This window comes from Myodes glareolus, chromosome 7 (genome assembly GCF_982192425.1).
Source record: "Myodes glareolus chromosome 7, mMyoGla1.1, whole genome shotgun sequence".
Taxonomy (NCBI): Eukaryota; Metazoa; Chordata; class Mammalia; order Rodentia; family Cricetidae; genus Myodes; species Myodes glareolus.
The window spans coordinates 28,326,029-28,350,631 of record NC_142032.1 but is presented as its reverse complement, the minus strand read 5'-3'; the positions used below and the strand labels follow the sequence as shown (position 1 = coordinate 28,350,631).

The window sequence follows — 24,603 nt, the reverse complement described above, 5'->3', positions numbered from 1 at the left end:
AGGAGTTATCCATTGGTATTTTACTATCTCATGAAGGCGGGGAGAGACAGAGAGTGTTTCGTGGCGGGAGCGCTTAGTCACAGACAAATCTCAAAATGGGATTTCTACATAAACTGTAATCCTATATCCGGAGCCATTCCACCGGCAAATCCGGCTGCATCATCATGGCTTGTGTACTCTGCAGTTTTGAAATCGCCCAGTTATTCCCCTGCTTCTAGGAGACGCTGGTGGTTCGCTGGACCGTCCAACCTTGGGCAGCGAGCGTGCAGGTTATCTAGGGGATGAACCACAGGCAACCGTTTCACTCTGGCCCTAAGAGATCCGCAGGGACACGCCACCCCGGAGGTTTTTCTGCAGCACGTGGGAGGCTGTAGCTACGGAGGAGGGGGCGGAGGCAGAGGCGGAGGCGGCACCCAGGGGCCGGGGCAGGGGAGGCCCGGACCGTCGCAGCGACAATTTCTTTCCCCGCGTTGCTGCCGCAGAGAGAGCCGCCACAGATTCAGAGGTCACCGGCCGTGCGGCGTGGGTTTGCAAAGGCGTTGGGGCTGTCCCGCCACCAAGAACGAGCCCAAGCCACGGAAGGCAGCAGAGCTCGTCAGACCACGAGCAGAGAGAACCAAGAGGAGGCACGGCCCGGACCAGCTCGCGGGCGCCTCCCAGCCTGGTGCCACAGTCACCAAGCACCGGTGCCTTGCGGAGCAACCACCGCCGCCCCGGCTGCAACAGCCACACGGATGCCCGAGCCTCGCGGCCCGCGCAGGGGAAGCCGCCACAGTCGCCATCCCACGCGAACACCCGACACGCAGGACTGCTGGTGAGTGGCCACACACGTGTGCCCGTTGGCCCCGGAGGTGCGTGGAGATGACTGCTTGCTTCCTATCGCCCTGCGGTCCCGGCCCCCATGCGCCCCTCTCCGCCCTAGGGTTAGTTTCTTCTTGCTGGGAAAGGTGGGAACGGTGGCTCCTGGCCTCTGGGCGGTGACCGGGACCCGGATGCGCGTCCTCCGGTTCAGACTTAGGATGCATCCTTGCTGATGATGTCAGAATTTTGAGAGCCCACCTCACTGGTTTTTGTCGTGGGGCTTCACATTGGCTGCGCGGGATGTCAAGGAGGGAGGGGGGGGCGAGAACTGGTAAAACACCTTCATACTGGAGGGTGGGGGAGGAGAGGGCTTTCTAAATATTGCATTGATGCCATTTAGCCTCTTTAGACATATTCTCTTATCAGAATAACTTGAGTGTTCGCTAAAAGCCTCAAGGGAAATACACACAAAATGTACAATTTTCCAGAACTCCCCGTAACAACCTACCCCGAAGTGCTGTGAATAACTGAAGTTTAAAACTTCACAATGAAGCAGCAATTCAAGAAACAGAATCTGATTTAGAGGATTGAAAAAAACCACTCTGGGTTAGTCTAGGGGGGAGGGGGCTGGTCTGCCTTCCCTAAATGAGTGTTTAGTCGCTAGTAAGCACGCTGCTTACCAGACATCCAGCTAGCCGCTGTAAATTAAACAAAGTCTTGAGTTTTAAAAGTGTTTTAAGAAATGAGGTTAATTTGAGTTTCCGTCAAGGTCAACACGGTCTGGGAGAGCAGACAAATTAACACTTGAATGTTTGACTTCCGGTTTCAATTTTTAAGTAGTGTTCCGAATGGGCACTTGTGTGTGTGTGTGTGTGTGTGTGTGTGTGTGTGTGTGTGTGTGTGTGTGTGTGTGTGTCTGGTGGGTGCTAAATTGAACTTTACAAATGTGTTCTGTAAGCAGACTCTGCTGGAAATGTTTTTTAGATCGTTTTAAGCACGTTAATGTCTGAGCAGTACGCTGATCCCGTTAGAGCAGTGGTTCTCAACCTTCCTAACGCTGCACCCCTTTAATACAGTTCCTCATGTTGTGGTGACCCCCAACTATAAAATTATTTTCGTTGTTACTTTATGGCTGTAATTTTGCTACTATTGCAAACTGTTTTTCAAATATCTGGGTTTTCTAATGGTCTTGGGCTAACCCTGGGTCGCTGGACCCCAACGGTCGGGACCAACAGGTTGAGAACCACCCTGTTAGAGCCTCTTTATTCGAAGGCAGGGGCAGCTATTGGAGCCAACCGGGAAAATTAACTGGATGTAAGTTATATGTAAGTTATCTGTTCCATCTGCCCAAGTAGCAGAGTATTTAGTTCATGGGGATACACTGTTGAGTACCCCTCAGCTGTAATGTATGCATTAGTTGTTTCTTGGGAATTTTAAGAAGCATTTTATCTTCTTGTTTGAGTAAAATATACATCATTTAACCTATAAAGGCAGATTCTCGGTCCTTTACCCATTTGAAAGGGGTAGTGATTTGGAGGGAACAGTGAGAGGTCCCATGTTCTGTGGGTGTGCTCAGCAGCAGAATAGGCTCTGTCTGAATGGTGTCTCTGGGGTGGTCGCTGAAGGGGTGGATGGAATGTTAAAGAAATGTTAAAAACAGTTAACACTTTTGGTTGGTTGAGACCCTTCCTTTAAGGGTTCTTCTCAGGCCTATTTTTTATGGTCGTGGGGCATGCCCTTAATCCCAGCACTCAGGAGGCAGAGGCAAGGCAGATGTCTGTGAGTTCGAGGCCAGCCTGGTCTACAGAGCAAGTTCCAGGACAACTAGGACTACACAGCGAAACCCTGTCTCAAAAAAAGAAAAAAAAGAAAAGAAAGTTTGATTATCCTCAAATTAATTTTTAACATACAAAGAAATACATTCACATCTGTATGTCATTATATTGTTCTTATTAGTTCCCCACACTGTCCTTCCTGATTAGGTCTGTTATCCCTCCATTCCTCCCCATACTTCCCTTTCTATTCTTGTGTTCCTTCCTTCCCCCTTCCCTTTACACAGACTTCTCCCTCTCAGGTTCCCTTTCCACTTTCATATCCTCTCTCTCTCTCTCTCTCTCTCTCTCTGTGTGTGTGTGTGTGTGTGTGTGTGTGTGTGTGTGTGTGTGTGTGTAAACTGAAATGTAGACTCCGCACACAGAAGAAAATGCAATTTGTCTTTCTGAGTCTGAATGGTTCATTTTACTTAACACAGTGACCCATTTTTTTTAATATTATAATTTCATGTTTCTTTACAGCTGGGTAAAATTAAAGCTATAGGTTCACGACAGTTTATCCACTTATGTATTGATGGACATCTAGGCTGCTAATTTTTACTCAAAATTATGAGCAGAAGTAATGCAGACATCCCTGAGTACATATCAAGTGTCCCCCTGGCCATTGTGTTTTCAAGAGACATTATTTTCACTTGTTTATTTAGTGTGTGCATATGCACACTACTATATGGAGGTCAGAGGATAATCTGGCAGTTGGGTATCTTTATCAACCATCTGTATCCTGGGGATGCAACTCAAGCTCGGTACAAACAGCTTTACACACTGAGCCCTCTCTCAAGTCTTGCCAGTTAACATTTTCATCAACCCACTGGGTGTCTCTGTGTTTCTCTTTAATCTAGTAGGTTTTTTTTCCTAACGTCTGCCAGAATTTATAAGGTATTTCCGAGGAAACTATGAGAAATGACTCATGGCCACTGTTAAAAATACCAAAGTCAGTTTTCCATCCCTTAGGGCTGATGGGTTTCAGCTGTCCAACAAATAACTGTCAAGTGAGTATCCGGTTCTAGAATGTCTTTGTCCTCCCAGCCTAACCTACAGTGACTCTTCTGATTTTGATTCTCTTTTTGGACATAGCTTTATATGAAGCACCAAACACTCCATCAAATCAAAGCACAGTCAATATATTCAATGAAGAAGATCACCTTCATCAATGGAAGGAGCAATAAAACAGTGGTTCTCAACCTTCCTAACGCTGCTACCCTTTAATAAAGTTCTTCATGTTGTGTTGACCCCCAGCCATAAAATGATTTCATTGCTACTCCATAACTGCAATTTTGCTACTATTATGAATGGCAATGTAAATATCTGATATGCGACCCCTATGAAAAAGTCCTTTGACACCAGAGGAGTCATGACTCACAAGTTGAGAACCACTATTCTAAAACAACATAAAACACATTGTTGATATCTATTGACCTGCTTCTCCCAGCTTCCTGAACGTAGAAACTGTCCCCTGGATTGTGTTGAGGGCATATTCAGAAGTCCTGAGCTGACAGCACAGAGTTCCATTCAGGAATAATCTGGATGGAGCTGCATCTGGGTGTGGCTTTTGTCAGAAATTATTTGCATTTCTAAGCAAATCCACTGGCTGGAGAATACAGTCCTCCTGCCTCTTTAGCCAAGTAGAGAGGCAAGTTTAACATTTGGCAAGCTGCGTAGTCTTTAAACCACAGCTCCTTTGATTCTCTTTCTAATTTTTAAATTAAATCAGTGTTAATTTTGTCTGTTGAAGCACTTGTCCTAGAGACAGTAAATTGAGATGGGTGGTACCTTCCTAACCCTTATTTATGAAAAGCAGTCCCTTAATCCAAACACAGGTGAATTCTGTGGTTTGTCTGGGGAACTCTTTTGGAATATTAGGTATAGTAGTAGTAAGATGGTTTTGCTCTTTTTGCTATTTTATGGGGTCCGCCACCCAGCTCCCAAATAAATCACACAGAGGCTTGTTCTTAGTTACAAATGTCCAGCCTTAGCTTGGCTTGGCTCTTGCCAGCTTTCTTATATTATCCCATTTACCTTTGGTCTCTGGGTTTTTCCCGTTCTCTTAATCTTACTTTTACTCTGTAGCTGGATGACTGGCCTCTGATCTCCTCCTCCTTCTCTGGCTACTCCTCCAAACCACCCAGATTTCTCTTTCAATATATCCTGTCTGCCTGCCAACTTTGTCTATCCTTTCTCCCACCTCGCTATTGGCCATTCAGATCTTTATTAGATCATAAGGTGTTCTAGACCGGCAAAGCATCGCAGCTTCACAGAGTTAAACAAATGCAACATAAACAAAGTAACACACCTTAACATAATATTCCCAACAGTTAGAAGTTTGTCTTCTTTTTGCTGTAGTTCTGACTTTCCATCTCCAGCCATTAGAAATTCTGTCTTTTGGAATCTAGTCTCAGGATGAAAATTAGAAAGCTACCAGAATTGACCTATATATTAATATCGTATCTTTTAACAATAATGCAAAATTGCTTTTGGTTCTCTTCTTCCACTTTGTAGGTTTTGGAAATCAAAGTTAAGTGGGTAGATGCAGTGGCAAGAACTTTTACCAACTGAGCCATCTAACTTGTCTTTTTACATTTGCCTTAAGAATGAGTTCTGTTTGAGTTCTTTGCACGGTACAGTTGACATACATGACAATGGCTGTGCTTGAGATTAGGATATGATGTTTGAAAAACTACAGTAGGTTTCGGGTCTAGTATTGGCTATCAGTATTCCGAGGACCTCTGTGTTATCTTCCTCTCCCCCATGACCCAAGGTCTCATGCCGCTTCCGCTCTCCAAGTACAATGCAGTAATGATTGTTACTTCTGTTTTTTATTTATTTATTTATTTATTTATCTTGTTCAGATGGTTGTAGAGAGCACGGGCAAAACAAATTACAGCTGTTCCTTGGCTTACTTAACTTAATGCACCTAGTTCTCGGAGTCCAGATTTTAATTATTTCTGGGGAGACCCCCCCCAAGGTGGTGAAGAGTGGAAGTTGTCAGTTGATGTGGGATTCCCCTCTGTATGCTGTAAATATTATTGGTTAATAAAGTAACTGCTTTGGGACTATAGCAGAGCTATAGGGGAACAGAGCTAGTTGGGGAAAACTAAACAGAATGCTGGGAGAAAGGAGGCAGAGTCAAAAAGAAGTCATGGAGCAGTTTCCCTATAGGCGTGCTGAAACCTTGCTGTTAGGCCACAACCTCATGCTGATGTACAGATTAATGGAGATGGGTTAAACTAATATGTATGAGTTAGCCATTAAGAAGCTAGAGTTAATGGGTCAAGCAGTGATTTAAATAATAGAGTTTCTGTGTGATTATTTCAGTTCCGGCTGGCCAGAATGAACAAGCGGCCGCAACATGGTGTTGTAAGGAGCTGCTTTAACTTTAACATAGCAAAGTTACATATAACAAAATAGGTATCAAGCAAGAATTACAATTACAATATTTATATGTACTTTATCTTTTATCATGACTAAGGAAAACTATAAATTCTTCAACTTTATCAAAGACTTCAGAAGGATATATTACCTAAATAAACAGGAAGTGCATTAAAACAACTTCTAAAAAACTCTCAAGTTGACAGAGACATCTCGCTGCCTGGACAGTCACCCAAAGTTTATCTGTATTGTTGGGGCATCTATCTTCAGCCTACAGGCCCATAGTATTTGACAGACTTTTCCATGAAGCAAAATATTTCGAAGACAGTTCTATCTATATTGGCAGTTTTCAGTCCCTATCTTCTGTGTCCTGAAGAATGTCTAGCAGACTCTTTCATGAAACAAGAACCCTGAAGGATCATCTCACCTTTAGAAAAGTTCAGCAGTCATTTCTCTGCGGGTCCTACATGTCCAGTTCATCAAGCAGTCCAAGCAAGAGCAGTTTCTTGCCCAAATGGATAACCAACTCTATAAGGAGCCTCTTTGATGCCCATCTTCCTCTTGAAGTAATTGGTGCTGCCAGGTGCAGATGTGTCTCTGTCAGAAAAAGTCCTAAATTCTTAAAACATTTTAAATGCCATATTCTGTAGGTCTCTGAAAGATTTGAAGAATATCTAACTGAACTATATCTCTCTATATCTAGAAAACCTATATAACATGACTATAAGCTTGGCTATTATAGATGACTCTCTATTTCCCTATTTAATTATATTTCTTAATTATATATTACATTTTTAAATGAGCTGCACAATCACAATATCTTACTCAAGAGCAGAAATATATATACACAGTATAACAAAATTGACCTTAAATTTTTATTAATAAGGGCTGGAGAGATGGCTTAGTAGTTAAGAGCATTGCCTGCTCTTCCAAAGGTCCTGAGTTCAATTCCCAGCAACCACATGGTGGCTCACAATCATCTGTAATGAGGCCTGGTGCCCTCTTCAGGCATGGATGTAGACAGAAAATTGTATACATAATAAATAAAGAAATATAAAAAAATGAAATTTATATTAATAAGCCAGGATTCATACCAATGCAAATCGCTATAGTCAGTTCCTTCAGGTCTTTTCCAGGTGGATCTAGTTTGCCATCACTGATGTATGTGGGTTTTCACAATGTTATATTAAAGGTTTTTGAGATTTTTTTCTGTAAGTAACTTTGAGAAATCTTGTTAGAGCCCATGTGGCTCCAACACAGATATTTATTTTCCCTAACTCGACTGGTACGGAGGCGCAAGGAATAACCAGACACAGTTTATATCATTATTACGGAAAAGGGCATCTCAGGCTTCTTCTTCCTCAAGATCTCCCTGCGTTTATTCTCCAAACATCTTTTATACCAATACATAAACTGGGCGAGAAAATACATCATACTGTCTCCTAGGTAACCAGATGAATGACCTTTTGTCATGTCCGCATCTACCTGTGACGTCTGCCTCGCCAGCAAGGAAGACGCAACACTGGACTCTTCTCACTGTGGTTTTATTCAGGACCCTTGAATAATCTTCTCACCCTCTCACACCTCTTGCCCCTCTCACACTTCTCGCCCCCGGGGCAAAGCCAGCCTACAGCTTAAGTAACCTCTGGGTAGCCAACCCCAGCAAGCCATGTGGGAAACACAGATAGGTTCAGAAATGTGTAAGCAAGCCAGATTCTTAGAGTTAGCCATATATGGAGTTGTTCACAGCTGAGAGCACTCACCATTGGGAAGGTGGAAGGCAGAAACCAGTGCCACCTTTAAGGCATGGCATCACGCAGCTCTCTACATCTACCTGTCTGCTGAGTATGCTACCTGTCATGTAGACTTGAATTAACACCTCTATAAGGCATCCTCCAAATTACAAAGAAAAGGAACAGCAAACATCCTGACCTTTGTCAGGCAGAGACAGCCTGTCTGCAGGGCTACATGATCACTTCGGATCTGCCCAGTGGCTTCAGAGCCTGGCTGCTACACCATAAAGAAATATGGGCCTACAAAGTCTATAACTGGGACCTAGTTTTCAGTTTGTCTCTATTTGAGTGCTGGGACTTACTTCATGGATACACATATTAAGCAAAGACTTGACCATTTATCTATATACCTCCAGTTCCAATATTGTGTATCACTCAGCATGAGAGAGCTTCTCCTGGTCTTGGGTAAAGCTTTTCCATAAACCATGCATTATTTTCTTGAAGGCACTTCAAGTAACATCTGCATCTTTTGATTTGGATGTTTCTTTATTTAACCAAAATTTCATTCTACACTAAAGAATCTCCTCAATTTCTTGAGTTTTAGCTTGACTACAGATGACAGATTTGGTGTTTTGGTTTTTAAATACTTGCCATACTAATGCTTTAATGGCATCTCAGTTGAGCCAAGAGATTTGGCAAAGGTTCCTATGAGAGGTAACTTTAAGTAGCCATCATAGATCAGTCACTGATGAGTTGACTTGGTGATTCATTGGGTTAATTTGGAAACAGGAGGTCAGGATGACTCATTTTAACCCTTTCTGGCTCCCTTTGTGCTGACTTCCTGTTTCCCATTTGCTTATACTCAGAAAGAACCCTGGTACAGATCTCTTTTAGAACAGTATTTCAAGCTCAAATGACTGAACAGTAATCAGCCATGCACCTCTAATTAAAAGAAAAAAATAAAAAGAAAACTACATTTAGTAATGGGATTGTGGTTGAATTGCTCTTATTTGCTGACCTCGTGATTTCATTTTTTTCTGTTCTGTGCCCTACCTGTAAGGCTGTATCCCTTAGCATTAGTCCCGTGCATTTCTGTGGCTAAAACGAAACCCAAAGAACTCTTCCTTGTCCACGGGGCCATGTTCCATTCTAATAATGGATTGGCTCTAGTTCTCGTTTCTGTCTGTTTTGTCCCCAAAAGGTTTGTTCTAAACTGTCCATTTTTTTCCCTCTAACATTAAAAGACTGGAGCCAGGAGATAAAATGGGATTGGAAAGGTCTGGAAAGGCCCTGCATGTGTGGCTGTTTCTGTGGTTCAGGGAAACTGCTCACTGAATCGATGCAGAACTCAAGTACATAAATAAAAGTTAAATTAACTTGGAATCAGGTGGATGTACTCATTGGAATCACTTGCTGAATATGCCCCCAGCACAGCCCAGTGGATAGGTCACGCATTTAGGACGCTGGGAGGAACAGGTCAACAGGTACCAATATAGTGTTTTATGTTGTTTTAGAACAGTGGTTCTCAACTTGTGGGGGAAGCTTGCCTTACCAATTAGTAAACTATCAAAATGTTGAAAGAAATAGAACTTCCATGTTCTTACAACATACATAGTCAATGTTCAACTGTAGCAAATGATACAAGAAATGCATTGAAAGTCTCCGGTGAGGCCATCATTGAGGGAACCTTTAAGGAAAATTCAGCTGTGCACCAGGTGTTTTAACTCCGAGTGCCCATGCAAGTTCAATGCTTATGCACTCACTACAGGCGTGGTGCTTTCCATCATTCGCTCTTTTTATGGAAGGCTCTAACATGGATGTCGTGGTCCAGCTGCAAGCATTTAAATCTTCCTTAACAGCTTCATCTGTCAGATTCTTTTAAATGTTTCTCTTTGGATGACTACTTTTATTTCAATATTTTAATGCTTGTGTGTGTGTATAGTGTGTGTGTGTGTGTGTGTGTGTGTGTGTGTGTGTGTGTGTGTGTGTGTTTGCTTATTTAGTCAAGGAATCTAAAGAACAATTTTCAAATTAGACCTTTTTGGTCAACAGGAACATATATTCTTCAGAATGATCAATATTGGGTCTGATCAGTTAGGTGATTTTTATCAGTACAGTAAGTAAAATGACCTAGTTTAAATTCAAAGTTTTGTTTTGTTGGTGCCAAAGACCCAAAACCTGTACCTGGAGCATTGTGGCTAAAGAATGGACAGTTACTGACCTATAGCCCTGTGCTGAAATTCAGTATTTTTTAAAATTACTAGTGAGCTTTAATACCTTTTCATATCATACGTAGCTGTTTACATTTGCCTATAAGCTTCTTCTTGTCATTTGCTTATTTTTATTCATGTCTGTCCCCTAACTACTGCTCTGCAAATTTTCATCTGATGTAATGATCATGGATATTATAGGAGCTGCAAGTGATGCAAATATTATTTTACTTTGTTAACATATCACTTGTTGACTTTCAGAGATGCTATTTAGATACTTTAAAAATACTTCATTTCAATACAAGGTAAAGCCAGACAAAAGTCCCTTCATGGAGGGGCAATGGCAGGCACTAACTGAACATTTATAAGCATGTGGCAGCTGCTGGCAGAGGGAGAGTTGTCTTTCTTTAATGATGTGACCCCTGGTCGGCCAACTACACTCCAGGGCAGGCCTCACCCCCCAAGAGCATGAGAAGGTGACACAAAAGGCAGGTTTGTGATTTAGTTAGGTGGGTAGGGAGGTGAAAGTGCAGAAGATGGCTACGGGAGGATTTTAAGGACTGAATATGAACATTGTGTGCAATTTGCAGAGCTAATACAAACATTTGAAATATTTAATTCAAAAATAATTGCCGGCTTTTTGTTGTTATTGTTGTTGTTTATTTTATTTTATTTTTTGTAACAAGCCCGTTGATTCTGGCCTGTTTGATGTATATTCAATCCTATATAATCAAGAGTATAAACTAGTCTGCTAGTGTCTTAGTTAGGGTTTCTATTGCTGTGATAAGACACCGCAACCACGGCCACTCTCATAAAGAAAAACATTTAATGGAGGTGGTAGCTTAGTTTCAGAGATTAGTCCACTATCATCATGGTTCAACATGGCAGCATGCAGGCAGACATAGTGCTGGCTACATCTTGGTCAGAAGGCAGCAGGAAGTAGACTGACTCACTGGGCATGGTTTGAGCCGATATGAGACCTCAAAGCCCACCTCCACAGTGACCCACACACTTCCTTCAACAAGACCACACCTATTACAACAAGGCCATAGCTCCCGTTAATGCCATTCCCTTTGGAGGCCACTTTCTTTCAAACCACCAAAGCTGCTTGAAGAAGAGCTGTTTAAGCCCTCACTGGGAGGAGAAATGTTGACTGCTTGTGGGGATATTTGCATTGACATTGCATGATGCTTCTCAGTAACTGAATATGTTGATGTGTGGAACAAGTGTGTGAGTGAAGGCTAGTGAAGAGGCAACTGGGTCAGAATGACCTTTGCAGAACCTACCATAGATATTCAGTTGTCCCTTTTCATGCATGTCATTCAGTTCTTTGGTATCAGCTACCTGTGACAAGAAGGAAAAAAAAAAAAGTGAATGTAATACAACATTTTGAGAAAGCAATTCCAGATTCGTGAATCACTCTTTAATTTTTTTGTTAGTTGTCTGAGAATTTTATACAATGTATTTTGGTCATATTTAACCCTCCCCCAACTCCTCCCAGGTGCACTTTCCTTACCCTACACAACCAACTTTATGTCCTCATTAAATCTTTTATATATTATAATTCTATAATTTTCCATTAGTTATTTTAAGTCTTTTGTGTGTCTAACTTATAAGTTAAGCTGTCATAGATACATATGCTAAACAAAAAAAAGCATACATGAAAAATTTGGTGCTGTCTGTAATTTCAGGCATCCATTGAGGAGTCTTAAAACATATATTTCTAAAGTATGGAGAAACTGCCCTATGATATTAACAACGGAAATGACAATGTCAGAGGCAGGTATTTAAGAGGCAGATGTCATATTTAGAATTAATCAGAGAGAAACAAGGTAGTGACAGACATAGTACGAGAGTGCTTCTAACAATGTGAATAGAGAAAGTGACAGTTATATTAAGAGGCCTCTTGATAAGCTAGAAGATGCCATCTTGAGAGGCATTTTGGAGAGCAAATCTGATATGCAGGTATGTTTAGTAGGTGGAGTCTGGAGTTGAGGGAGGGACAAATGCAAAGTATCTATTTCTAGGGTTTGCTGTGTGTGCTATGCGATTGGTTGGACTTTGGTAAGGAGCACATTTTCAGTCCCTGCCTCTGCTGGCACCAGCAGCATATATATATATATATATATATATATATATATATATATATATATATATATATATATATATATATATAAAATGTTTCTGCTTCCCACTATATCTGGTTTTTTTCCCCAAGTTCCTTGAGTAGTCTTCAGAATGCCCCCTGCCCATAGCTGTATTTCCCATTCCATTTACTGTCTCTAGTTCAGACCTGGACTGCTTCCTTATGCTGTGATGCACTTGCTTCCTTTCTGGGCCACCACATCTTGTGTTTTCTGAGACTTTATCCATCATAGCCTGATCATTTCAAGTTTGTAAATATGTACTTAATGTCTTATTTGGACAGACTACCTTGTTAGCCAGAATTGAAAATTAAACAAGAAACTGAATACATCTCTGGAGACTCATGGGTGATTTCCCCATTATAATTTGAGACAAAGAAAAGGGTATTTTTCTTAGGGAAAAAAATATGTCTTATTTTATTTTTATATTATAGTAAATTAGACATAATCAAGAGCTATTTATCCAAAAAAAAGTCTAACCATAATTATATCAGAATAAAAAAAATAAGGTTGACATATTTTTAAAATTGGTGAGTTTGAAGATTCATCTTAGTCAGCTTTGCTTCCCTGGTATAATACCTGAGATAGACAAGGGGGGAAGATTTATGCTGACTCCTTGTTCCTGCGATTGTTTCTGTTCACAGTCAGCTGTCTCCTTTAAACCTGGGGTCTATGACAAGTCAGAGATGGGGAGCAAATGGCGGAGAGTATGTGCTCCCTTCTCGGAGGCCAGGAAAAAGAAAAGACGGTGGGGGAGGAGAGGAAAGTGCAAAGGAGAGTATAGTCAGAGATAGAGACAGAGAGACAGACTGACTCATGTCTGCACATCCAATATCACCATCAAGGGATGGTTCTACCTACTGACCTCATTTCTTTTTGCCAGGCTGCACCTCTTAACGATTCCACTAGATCAGCAATGATCTGGGAAGCTAGCCTTAACAAGTTAGACTTCAGCTACTAATCAAACAATAGATGGCTGCTGGGGTAGAGTGCTTAGGGTATGAGAGGCCCTGTGTTCATCCTTAGTATTTCTCTCACCATGGACAGAGTCATTAGAGAATTTAACTTTTTTTTCTTTGGTTTATTCGAGTCAGGGTTTCTCTGTAACTTTGGAGCCTGTCCTGGAACTAGCTCTTGTATACCAAGCTGGCCTCGAACTCACAGAGATTTGACTGCTTCTGCCTCCCGAGTGCTGGGATTAAAGACATGCACCACCACCGCCCGGCCAACTTAACTTTTTAAAACTTTATCTAAAAATAAAACAGCTTTCATCCAAGAAATCCTGCTAAACTAATAAATATGCAAGGAATAATGTAAATAAAAACGTCACCCTTTTCAAATGTTGCAATGATTGTTTCAGAAAAAAATTATATTTAGTTGCTCAAGGTAGCTGGTAACAAAATATTTGCATACTTTTATCATCGCTGCTTACAAAATGCTTTTTAATTGCATTTCAGAAAATGGTTTCTTTATAGAGGAAAAACTGACATAGTCTAAACTATCAAAGTTCACTTCTTCAATAACCAAACAATCCAATGATGTGCACCAGGGACATATCATCACTTCTGCAATATTTTTGTTTAAAAAATGCTAACCTCTTATTGATTATTTATATTGATTTTGAAGTAGGTTCCATGATCTTTTATTAGCCAATTGATTAACACTTTTACCTTTCTGTCATAGCCCTTGTCACCAGGATACTGTAAGTCCAGGAAGCTCCCACAGGTCTGTGTTCCTGTTCTCCATTGTTTCAACACCTTCTAGTTCATGGTCAGAGCTTAAGAAGTAGTAATGACTAAGTAAACAGAAAATAAATTTATTTGGAAAAGGAAGTCTTTGGAGGAAAGGTATATTTATCCTTGGATGATACTGAGTGAGCAATCACAGTAGGATGGATGCCTCGGTGGAAATGAGGAATACAGCTGCAACTCAGATTAAATGGTAGCCATGAAAAAACACTGCGTTTCATAGGACAAAGATATGTTAACTGCAGAGATGAAAAAATCAGTATTTGGGATGCAGATTGAGGGGTGAGGAATAGGAGAGATACCTCTAAATCATGAAAACCATAAGCTTCTTCTAAAGCAATGTCTGCCGAGTGAAGCTTAGGCATGCTCAGAGAGTTATCTGTTCCTGTCTTAGAAGAATTTTACTTGATGAAGTGTCTCAGGTTTTGATGCAAGTAAACATATCTTGGCCTGTTGCATTAAAAAAAATGAGAGGGGAGAGGGAGGTTAGGGACATACTTCCCAGAAATTCTGACCCATTTAGGACCTAATTACCTGTCATTGCCAGCATTTCCCTTCTCTCCCATGTTACTATGGTCCAGGTAGTCTAGTAACTACAGTCAGAATAAACATTACATTAGCATGAGAGAGATGTCACCTACAGGGGAGGAAGGCAGGGGTGGAGATAATAACAGAACCAGATAATCGTTACATTTTAAGCACTCACTCCATTGACATAAAGACCTCCTGAGAAGTGTTTGGTATGTTACTAGAGAGTGCCAGTGCCATGAAAGGGCACATGGGTAACCCTGTGTTCATTCTCAGTACCCCAACCCGCCACCCTGTGGGCACATTTATTCGACAGCCTTTTGTTCCTCTGCACTGAAGAGTTCATCTACAAAAAAACCAAACATCTGTGCAACTGCTCACAGGAGCACACTGAACAGGGCAGAGGCCTGTGGCTGGAGAACTCTGGGGAAGCAGTGCGCAGATGCTCCAGGATACCTGGTACCCTGGGGAAGCAGTGGGCAGATGCTCCAGGATACCTGGTACCCTGGGGAAGCAGTGCACAGATGCTCCAGGATATCTGGCCTTTGTTTTGTTTTGTTTGCTTTCGAATAGCAATGTCAGACTAACATTGTCTGTTGGAAAACTCTCCTTAGGAAATTTATGAAAATTAAATAAAATCAGTCACGGCCAAGGACTGGTCCTATTTATCTCAGAGCTTCAGTCATCTTGGCAAACAAACAAACAAACAAAAAATGATGTCATTTAAATATGGGTTCATTGAACTAAGTACCTTTGAATAGAATTTTTAGAAAAGCAATTTGGAATAAAGGGAAGCAAGTTAATGGCTTATATTTGAAATGAATAGTTTCCGAATTGTTTTTTGATTTGCCAACAGGAAAGTAAAATTATCATCCTGAATTTATGATGAGAAAAATGTGTTTAAATCAAGAGTGCCCTAAAAATTCTAAGCTAACAGCTATAGAATATCCACGTAGGGCCCTGTGCCTGCTGCTTCTGTCTCTGAGCTCATATACTAACGGCGAATCAATCCCACACCAGTTATGTTTTAAAGGGTTATTTATTTTGGGGGGTAAAACTTACATACACCATAAACCGTCAGGAAGGGAGCCTAGTCGCTGGAGCAGGAGCCGGGAGCAGGAGCCGGGACCAAGAGGCCCAAGCCGAGCTCTGTGGCTCTTTTTAAAAGAGAAATATACCACGCCCCAGTGGGCTGGTATTTCAGCGGCTATTGGCTGACGGAGCGGAAGGCGCTCCCACAGCACCATGGGCTCGTGCTTCAGCGACTATTGGCTGAAGCAGCAGAAGATACTCCCGCAGCATTTAAATCCAAGTGTCTTCTTGACACCTTAAATTTATTTACCAAACATTTTATATTATATATTAATTATCATATTTAAAAAGCTCAGAATCACCATATATTCAAGATGACAATGTTGTTCCCCTACTAGTAAATCTCTTTGTAAGTTTATGAAGTCTTTTGAATATCACAAAATTTAGTATTTATCTTAAAAAAGCTAATGAATACTTTGAATTAAACCATGTCCTACTAGCATAAGTGTGCATTTAGATTTCTTTATTTACATGTACCAGATGGCCAGGTACAGACACCGAATCATTCTGCCTATGAAAAAAGTGTAAATGAATGCCCATCTTATATCTTGGGCAGAAAGATTATGAGTCATATTTATGATGCTAGACCAGAGTCCCCTTTCTATAGTCAATTCTGTCAGTCTTGCCTGAGGCCCACAGATTTGACCCTCCTCTGGACCTTACTGTTGACTTTCAAAGGTTAATGGATGACTGCTATCATGATAGGACTATGACAGAACGCTGGGCTCCTTGTTTTACTTCCTTCCTCCAGCATTGCTCAATTTTATTGCCTCTTCTAGAAGTTTCTGTTTCCTCATGCATGAAATGGAGGGGGGAATGGTAGTGAGTTTTGTGCTGTATGTTTGTCAAGCATTACCTCACTCTAAGAAGGCTTGGAATTTGAACTCAAGTGTTCTGACTGTGGGATACAGGTCTTACGTGTAAGCTTGTGTGTCTGTTAAACTCTGACCAGGCCCAATTCACAGCAGTCTGAACCATGTGTGTTGATGGTGGATTCCATTAGGAAAGGGAGGTACTTATTAGCAGTACTTATTACCATGATGGTGGCTGTCTTGCTATTGTGTGTTATGTTAAAGGAGACAGGTAGCACTTTACTAGTTCCTCCTCAGCCTAGAACCCAACTGGCTCTTACCTAGAAGGCAGTAAGTAGAACAGCAGTTCTCAACCAGTGGGTTGTGACTCTTTCACAGGGGTCACATATCAGATATTTACACTACGATTCATAACAATAGCCAAATTTCAGTTATGAAGGAGCTACGAAATAATTTTCTGGTTGGGTGAGGTCAGCACCACATACGGATCACAGCATTAGGAAGGTTGAGAACCCCTGCAATAAAGAGAAAGGAAGAAAATAGTACACTTTAAAGGTGTAAAAACATTGGAATTCATGGTTCCTAGCACCCACATACTGGTTCTGAACCATCTGTAACTCCAGTTACAGGTAATATAATGCCCTTTTCTGACCCCTAGAGTCACCAGACACTCACGTGGTACACATACACATATGCAGGAAAACACTCATATACATCAAAATAAAATAAGTAAATCTATATAAAAAATGTAACCGCTCTCCACGAGTCATGATGTGGTTAATAGTACTCTTCAGTCTTGCTGACTGATCAGCTTCAAAGCTCTCTGTGTAGAATGTTTACTTAGGACATACCTGCAGGAATGACATAGAAACCTGGTGCCCAGTAAGTATCTTAAGTATAGTTGTTAACAGGAGGGAAAAAAGCCCTCAGTGGAAGCTGGTTCCCACGGTCTTGCCTCTTCGTCTCCATTCATATACTTTCATTTCCCCAGAGCTTTATTTTATCTTTGGGAAATGTGTTCTTCGGTAGTGTTTGGGGGAATTTCTAAGTCTTAGCAACTTTAAAGAACTTTATTAGTCAATTAGTAATTGGCAAATTCTAGTTGTGCATGCTGTCTTTACCTTACCCATATTTTGGTATAGATATGATGTCATCTGGGTCCTGACACGCTTCGTGTGAGTAGTATAGATGAATATTTTACACACAGTGTTCTGTTCTCAGAATCTTTAAAAATGGGTAGAGGGGCTGTGCCTACCTTATTACCCCCCTCCATCAGGTCCCCATCTTTAAGAGTATGACTTAAGAAGTCGTCCTTTGTGCTTCTGTCATTGAAGGCACTAGAGTAGGCCTCCCTGGTTATCTAAATCAGATTTGACCCTTGCCGCTCAAGGCCTGGGTTACAATAATTTCCTTTACATGTCTCCAGTTAAGTAAACTGCACCTTTTCTTCCTGGAAAATGAGCTCTAACCCGGTGGGGACCAAGAAAAACTGTTGATTTGGCCAGTGAGAACCAAGGCAGATGGCACGAGAGTCTGGCCCCTCTTACCTACTTATCCAGGCCACTGTGGCACTCGGGGAGAAAAGGACACAGCCGGGTAAAGATGTCCCCAGCTCTTCCCTGAGTGTGAGGTCTCCAAGGAGAATGCTCACTGTCTGATAGATTCCTTTCTGTATTCTGGAAAATACTGCTTTTATGGATGAAAGTAGGTCAGAATTCTGAGCTTAAGTACATCTCCTTGAAAAAAACAAAACAACAATCTCAAAGTATATTTTTAAATAAAAAATTAAGTCATCTGACACTGAAAAAAAAGCAAAAACAACATTAACAACAACGCAAAATTGTTCTGAATATGTAACTTAGTTCTGGAGTACCTGTCCAATGTGTGAGACCTTAGATTTTGAACATTCTCTGCCCTTCAGAAGGTGGGAGTGGGGCCAGTGGAGGGGTGGGGAAGTGGGGGGTGGGTAGGGGACCAGAGGGACAGGAAATGTGGGCACAGAGGGCAAGGAAAGAAAAAATATTAAGACTGAAAGAAATCACAAAATACCAGCCATATACTTTTTTCTGTCCATCCTTGTCATTATTTGCTACATATATTAAAAGACAAAATCACAGCGCTCTCCAGTCTTGGGGGGCAGTTAAGACTTAGAGATAATGAGATGGGCATCAAGTGACAAGAAGCTGCTACTGTTGGTTGGAAAGATGGCCTGGTGTTCTGAGCACGGTGTGTGGACTGTCGTTCGGAGAAGGTTCGTGGACGTGGTCACTTTTGTCATAGATATACATAGGGCAGTAGGTGGCTCTCTTCCTTCACTGGACTGCTGCCAACTGGTCCTCTGGAACAGGGGTTAGCTGAAACACACACTTCTGGGCACTCACGTTCCCAAGCCTTCTGTCAGGATCAGCAAGAAACTGAGGCTCACTGCACCTCTGTAAAAGGTCAGTTTCAGAGGGAATGATTAACATTTTCTAGAGGCTGTGGAGGAGAGGGCTTGGGGATAAACGCAAGAACGCAGAAAATTACAGAGCAAACGAGACTCCCGAGGGCGTCTTCCAGGTTAAATGCCTTGTGGCTGTAACTCCACTGTTACCAAACCTGAAGAATGTGGGCTGAACTGGGACTAAGGTTAAGGAGCAAGCTGAGACTAAATCAAACCTTGTTGATGGGTGCTGTCAAACAGCTGTAGGTGTGAGAGCAGTGGGACCAGGTCAGGCTGTTTGTGAGTGCCATTGTGAACTTGGGGGGGGGCACATTGGGAGCTAACAAGCAGATGTCAGAACCAAGCTCACCGCCAGCTTGTGGGACTATGGGGCTGTTGGCATTGTGTGAATGCGCCACACTGGACCTTCACTTCAAACAAGCAATTATATTTTCTTCTTGCACGGCATGCGATACTTCTGTGTTGCCTCTGACATTCTGCTTCAGTGTATTTCTGATTCTCCAAGCTGCAGTGTCCCTAGCACTTGAAATGGTCAACCTGTGTTGCTGTGTGAGCTGCGGAAGTGTGAGTGTTAACAGGCAGCCTCAAGCCCGCTCTCCTGTGGAGTTCATGCTATATGAATTTCTTCTTTCCATGAAGTACCATTTGCTTATCTTCTTAGCCCTTAAGTTGTTTGCCTTCTTTCCTACTGGGCAATAAATAAATGAAAATGGCTTTGGTTTCCTCATCAAAGCCTTGCTTCTCTTTCTCTGATCCCAAGTCACAGAGGAAGCAACTCACTACTGTAAGTGTCTAAATACTCAGGGTCTTAGGCTCACTGATACCAGAGCTTGATAGCTGGAAATCTGGAACTGAGAAGATGGCTTGGTTGGCGACTAGCTTGCCACGCAAATGTTACACGACGTGTTAGTGTCCCCAGCACACACTCCAAGGCTGAGTATGGTGATGCATGCTTGCATACAGTTCCAGCAGTAGGAGCAGAGACAGGCACATCTCTGAGACTGGCTGGCCGGCTGGCCTTACTGCATTCAAGAGCTTGGGTTCAGTGAGGGACCTTGTCATATGTAAGCCAGAAAGCAATAGAGGAAGACAACCCTACACTGACCTCTGCTGTCTACATACACATTCACACCTGCACTTGCACGTGCACACACATGAACAGGTATAGATGCATACAACACACACACACACACACACACACACGGTTTTTATATGAAACCTTCTCAGTTTTAAATTGTGATAATTGACTTAAAACTTAAAGTTTACTGCAAACCACCAAATTCACTCTTGATGAAAACCACAGGTAGGCATTTGGGACTGTAGCTCACTGTAGACCTGAGGGTTGTGTGTTATTGATTCTGGGGAAGCCTGAAACTTCTGGGTGGGTAAGTGCGATGTTACAATCTGGGCCATTTCTAGTGGGGCTGATGGGAGATAGGGGAATGGTAGAAGCCAACCAGACAGACGCTAAGGCTAGGGAAAGAAGGGCAAAGACAGGCTTGGGTTTTTGTATAGCATGGACATATTCCCTATGCCTTCCTGAGTCACTGCCTATGTAGAATGCTGGTCCAGCTGCCTACACAATCACTCAAAGCTGTCTGCGTTTAAGTTAGTGATTCTCAGCTTTCCTAGAGCTGCAACCCTTTAGTACAGTTCCTTATGTTGAGGTGACCCGCCCAAACGTAAAACTATTTTCATTGTTATTTCAGGTAATTTTTCTGCTGTTATGAATTGTAATGTAAATATCTGATATGCAGGATGTCTGATATGCAACTCCCCAAAAGGGTCGTAACCCACAGGTTGAGAACCACTGTTCTATGTAGGCAGAGTTCTGTGTCCCAGCAATTGCTCCCAAATAATTACACCGAGACTTAATATTAGCTATTAATTGTTCGGTCGATAGCTTAAGTTTGTTTTTAGCTAGCTCTTGTAACTTAAAGCAACCTATTTCTATTAACCTATGTGCTTTCCCGAGGCTCATTTACCTTATATGCATACTTCCCATCCTGTTCATTCTGCATCTCATGACATCTTCCCGACTCCGCCCTTCTGCCCAGCATTCTCTCTGCCCAAAAATTCTGCCTAGTTATCAGCCAATCAGCTTTTTATTAACAATGAAAGGAATACGTCTTCCTAGTGTGTGGAAGGATTATTCCACAGCACCTCTAAATTGTCTGAGTATGAACAAACTAAGATGTTCTCCTCTTTTCTTGTTTTGCCATGGCTCATCCTGACACACCTCACCTGCATGCGACTTCAGCTGGCAAGAGAGGGAGGAGTGGGTGGAGCATGTCATATATACATCTTTGTGAGATGGAAGCTAGCTCACCGTGGGTACACAGGGAAAAAGGACTCCTATTAAAAACTATATGTTAACAAAAATATTAGGGTGAGAACAGGTGTGTTGGGGTTAAAATAGTTCATGGGAACATGAGAGGAAAAACTAAAGAGCTTGCAGTTGGGCATCATGTAATCGAGCTGGCCATGTAGGGAAGGGAGAGCTGTAAGCCAGCATTCGCAGGCCAGCTGCCCCCTTTGAAGCACTGTGTCTTGAGGAACATATGCAGGACGCTGCTGTTCTCTTCACATATTCTCACCCCTAGTGCAGCCAATTGCAAAAGACTGAGTCGTAAGTGGGTAAGAACAGCTTCTAGAAACCTCCACTCATTTTAGGAAAGAGACTCCTGAAAACACAGACGAGGAGTTAAATGTGAGGTGACCGAGAACAGCTGTGTCTACATCTTATCATGGCTGTCTTTTGGGAGCTGTGATAGGCGTTAGCTCCATGGTGACACTACAAGCCGGTCGCTTAAGTGTGAGAACAAAGGGCACCGAGTAATCAGCTGCCTAAGACACCTGCAAGGTCAGGGGTAACAATGCCAGCCCGATTCAAGAGCTAGCAGACTGTCCAAGTCAGCAGCTGGCAAATCAGAAGTCAGAGAAAGGTGCGTGTGTGCGTGCGTACGTGCGTGCGTGCGTGTGTGTGTGTGTGTGTGTGTGTGTGTGTGTGACAGGGTCGTGATGGGTAGCAAATGAGCACATGACCATCTTCCGACTGAGCCAGAACACAGATAGATGTCACCCCTTAAACAGCCACACCTGTGATACTATTCCCAGAGTGCTAACCAGTCTGAAGAGAAATACCTCAGTTTTTGTCAGTTTCCACAATGAATACTGTTACCCCCCCCACCCACCCCCCACACACACACACACCAGACGAAACAGGTTAACTTTTTCCTGCCTCTTGGAAGTCCCTCCCTGTTCTTGGGAACTTCACTTTGCTCGATTCCTTGCGTTCCATTAGTTTCTCATCCTTGAGAGAATTAATTCTGTGTTCCTTTCTCCTACAAGTTCCCTGTCTTTAATCATCACTAGAGCGAGACCACCAACCTGAGCACCACTGTCTCAGGTTGACTTTGGTGACCCCTGAATTTCTGCTGCCCTAAGCCCCTGGGTTCTGCCAACCCAGGTCAAGGATGTTTTCCTCTCATCCCCAATCATTCCTATCATTCCTTTTCAGGATCCAGGTGTTGGCTGCCTCACTTCTGTGTCTGAAGTCTGTGACCTGGTGACGTGGCCACAAAACTGTGGGTCTGAGCTGGGCGCTCTGTATCTACTGGGAATAACATATTTATATCAGGAAGAGAATGGCTTTGAGAGGTGTTTGCTAGGCTGCTGTATTTGTACTTGTGGGCCTCAGTGAAACTGAGCGTCTCTTTCTCTTTAAATTCTCTCATTCTTTTCAGCACGACTCCAGCAGCGCAGAAGAAAGGCAGCCTTGCCATTGACTTTTGTCCAGTGTTAGATCCTTATGGCTTGCTTTATTTCTGATTGCACTGCATAGTGGGATGAGTTCTTATGTTGTTTGTTTGCTTGGTTGTCTTAGAAAAGCAATACTTAAACTTTTTGGTCTAAAACATTACTAAAGAGTTAAAAAGATTTAAGGTGGGTTATTTCCACTATTCAGTATTAAAACAGACATTAAGAATATTGAAGTGGAGATTCTGTGAATTACTTTACCCATTTGGCACCCTCTAAAACACAGTTGTATGAGATGGATACAAAAACAAATAAACAAACAAAACAACAAGAACAGAGCTTGGGAGATGGCTTGATTGACAGGGGCTTGCAGTGAAATCTTGAGGACTGGACTTAGATCCCCATGGAAAAGCTGGACCAGAAAGGGCTTGACTGTAACTCTAGCCCTGGGGAGGCAATAATAGGGAATCCCTTTGGTTTGTTGAATTCAGGAGGATAATTTCAGAACCCAGCCTGGGTGCTGGGAAAAGGGTATAGAGAGTTCTCCCATTGCCTTCTTTGACTTGCCTGACTCCCAGAGTCGGTGCCCTTGACTGCACCCTCTCACCCCCTCCCCTGAGGGAGTCCTTAGGACCCAACCACAGCTGGCCAGCCTGCATAGCCACCTAGTGAGCTTCACATTCAGTGAGAGAACCTGTCTCAAAAACATAGGGTGGAGAAGTGACTAAGGAAGACAGGTGACATTCACCTCTGGCCTCCACACCTGTGGGCACGTTCATCACACACCCACATACATGCTCACCCACACATGTTCCAGAAAGCAAATGCTGTAGTAATGTCATGAAAATAATACTGACCTTGAATGCCCCTTGAAAGTACTTCGGGATACCTGGTCTACCCATTGAGAGCCAACCCAGACAGCATACCACTTTGTGATTCCTTAGCAGTTGTAAGACCCAGAAGGGGGAACTTCCAAATCTAAGAACTCTCTAGGAACAGCGCCGTCGAGCAATGGCCAGTCCAAAAGAAAGGTCAGCCAATCTGTGAACTTCTTTCATCTTATATTTGGGAGAGGTTGGCTTCTGCCATTGAATAATAAACTTACACGTGAAAGGTCACAGTGCTTATTTTAACCGTGTCAAACTAATTAATTCTGGAATTTAAGACAAACAAACTAAACATTTCACACAAATGGAAACGCATTACAAAGAAAATTTTGCTTGTTCGGTTTTGTACACTTCCTCTTGTGGTCGGCCAACCAACCTAAACATATCATTTCTAGCTTGGCACATTTATTGCTTTCTATAGGAATGTGAAATACTGAATAGGTCATGGCCAGGCCTGTTTATAGCCAGGCTGCAGGCATGTGACCTAGGCATAATTGATGAACATCTATGTTTCATGCTGTAGTATGGAAACTGCCAAGTTTTAGAAACCCCCTCAGGCAACTGCACATAGTTTCCACGGCAACAATTTATTGCCAGAGTCTCCGGTCGAGACTGTTGGCATTGTAGCAGATGGCAAGGTGGCATTCTGGTCTGTCAGACTTCTGCGAGGTTTGGGTGGTGTTCCTGGAAATGCAGCCTCCGAACTTGATTTCCTGGAAATCCATGATCTCTCGGTTATTCTCAGAATTCAAGAGTCGGGGGCTTTGCCCACAGCTAAGAACCCTGTATGATTCATTTGTAGGCCCAGTTAGTGCAGATCTGCTCACCGTCACTTCCGGAAATGCTTGTATGGAAATCCCGGGCTTCGTTCTAAAATGCCTGTTTCTGGGCTTAGAAGCTTTGTGGATGAGTTCTAGGGCTTTGTGTTTTAATTAATTAATTTAAAAATATGGGTTCGTAAATCCGAGAATGCCTTGAACTGATGTGTAGCTCAGAATGACCTTGAACAGAAACCTTATCCCCCTGCCCGTCGCCCCCTGTCCAGAAATAACCCAACTTTCACAAAGCCCGATGACCAACTCGAATTTCTTTGTTCCCACGCACCCTCCCCCACCCATTCACACTGTTCTGGTTCTTTCTTTAACTTCCCCTTTGCCCTCTTCTTTTTGATGTTTGAGACAGGGTCAGGGTTTCACTTAGCCCAGGCTGGCCTTCAGTTTTCTGTATAGCTCTCTCTGTAGCCAAAAC

General features: G+C 42.5%; 1 protein-coding gene across 3 annotated transcripts in view; it reads left to right on the top strand.

Moving 5' to 3' along the window:
* Positions 1–402: 402 nt before the first annotated feature.
* Positions 403–24,603, top strand: part of Stambpl1 (STAM binding protein like 1) — a 51,392-nt gene continuing 27,191 nt past the window's right edge. Inside the window, exon 1 of one of the 3 annotated variants that reach the window (XM_048438862.3) lies at positions 403–851. The gene's annotated coding sequence lies outside the window, so the exon portion shown is untranslated. Of the gene's footprint in view, positions 924–24,603 lie in introns of all 3 variants that reach the window. The other 2 variants (XM_048438863.3, XM_048438861.3) reach the window with 2 other exon arrangements.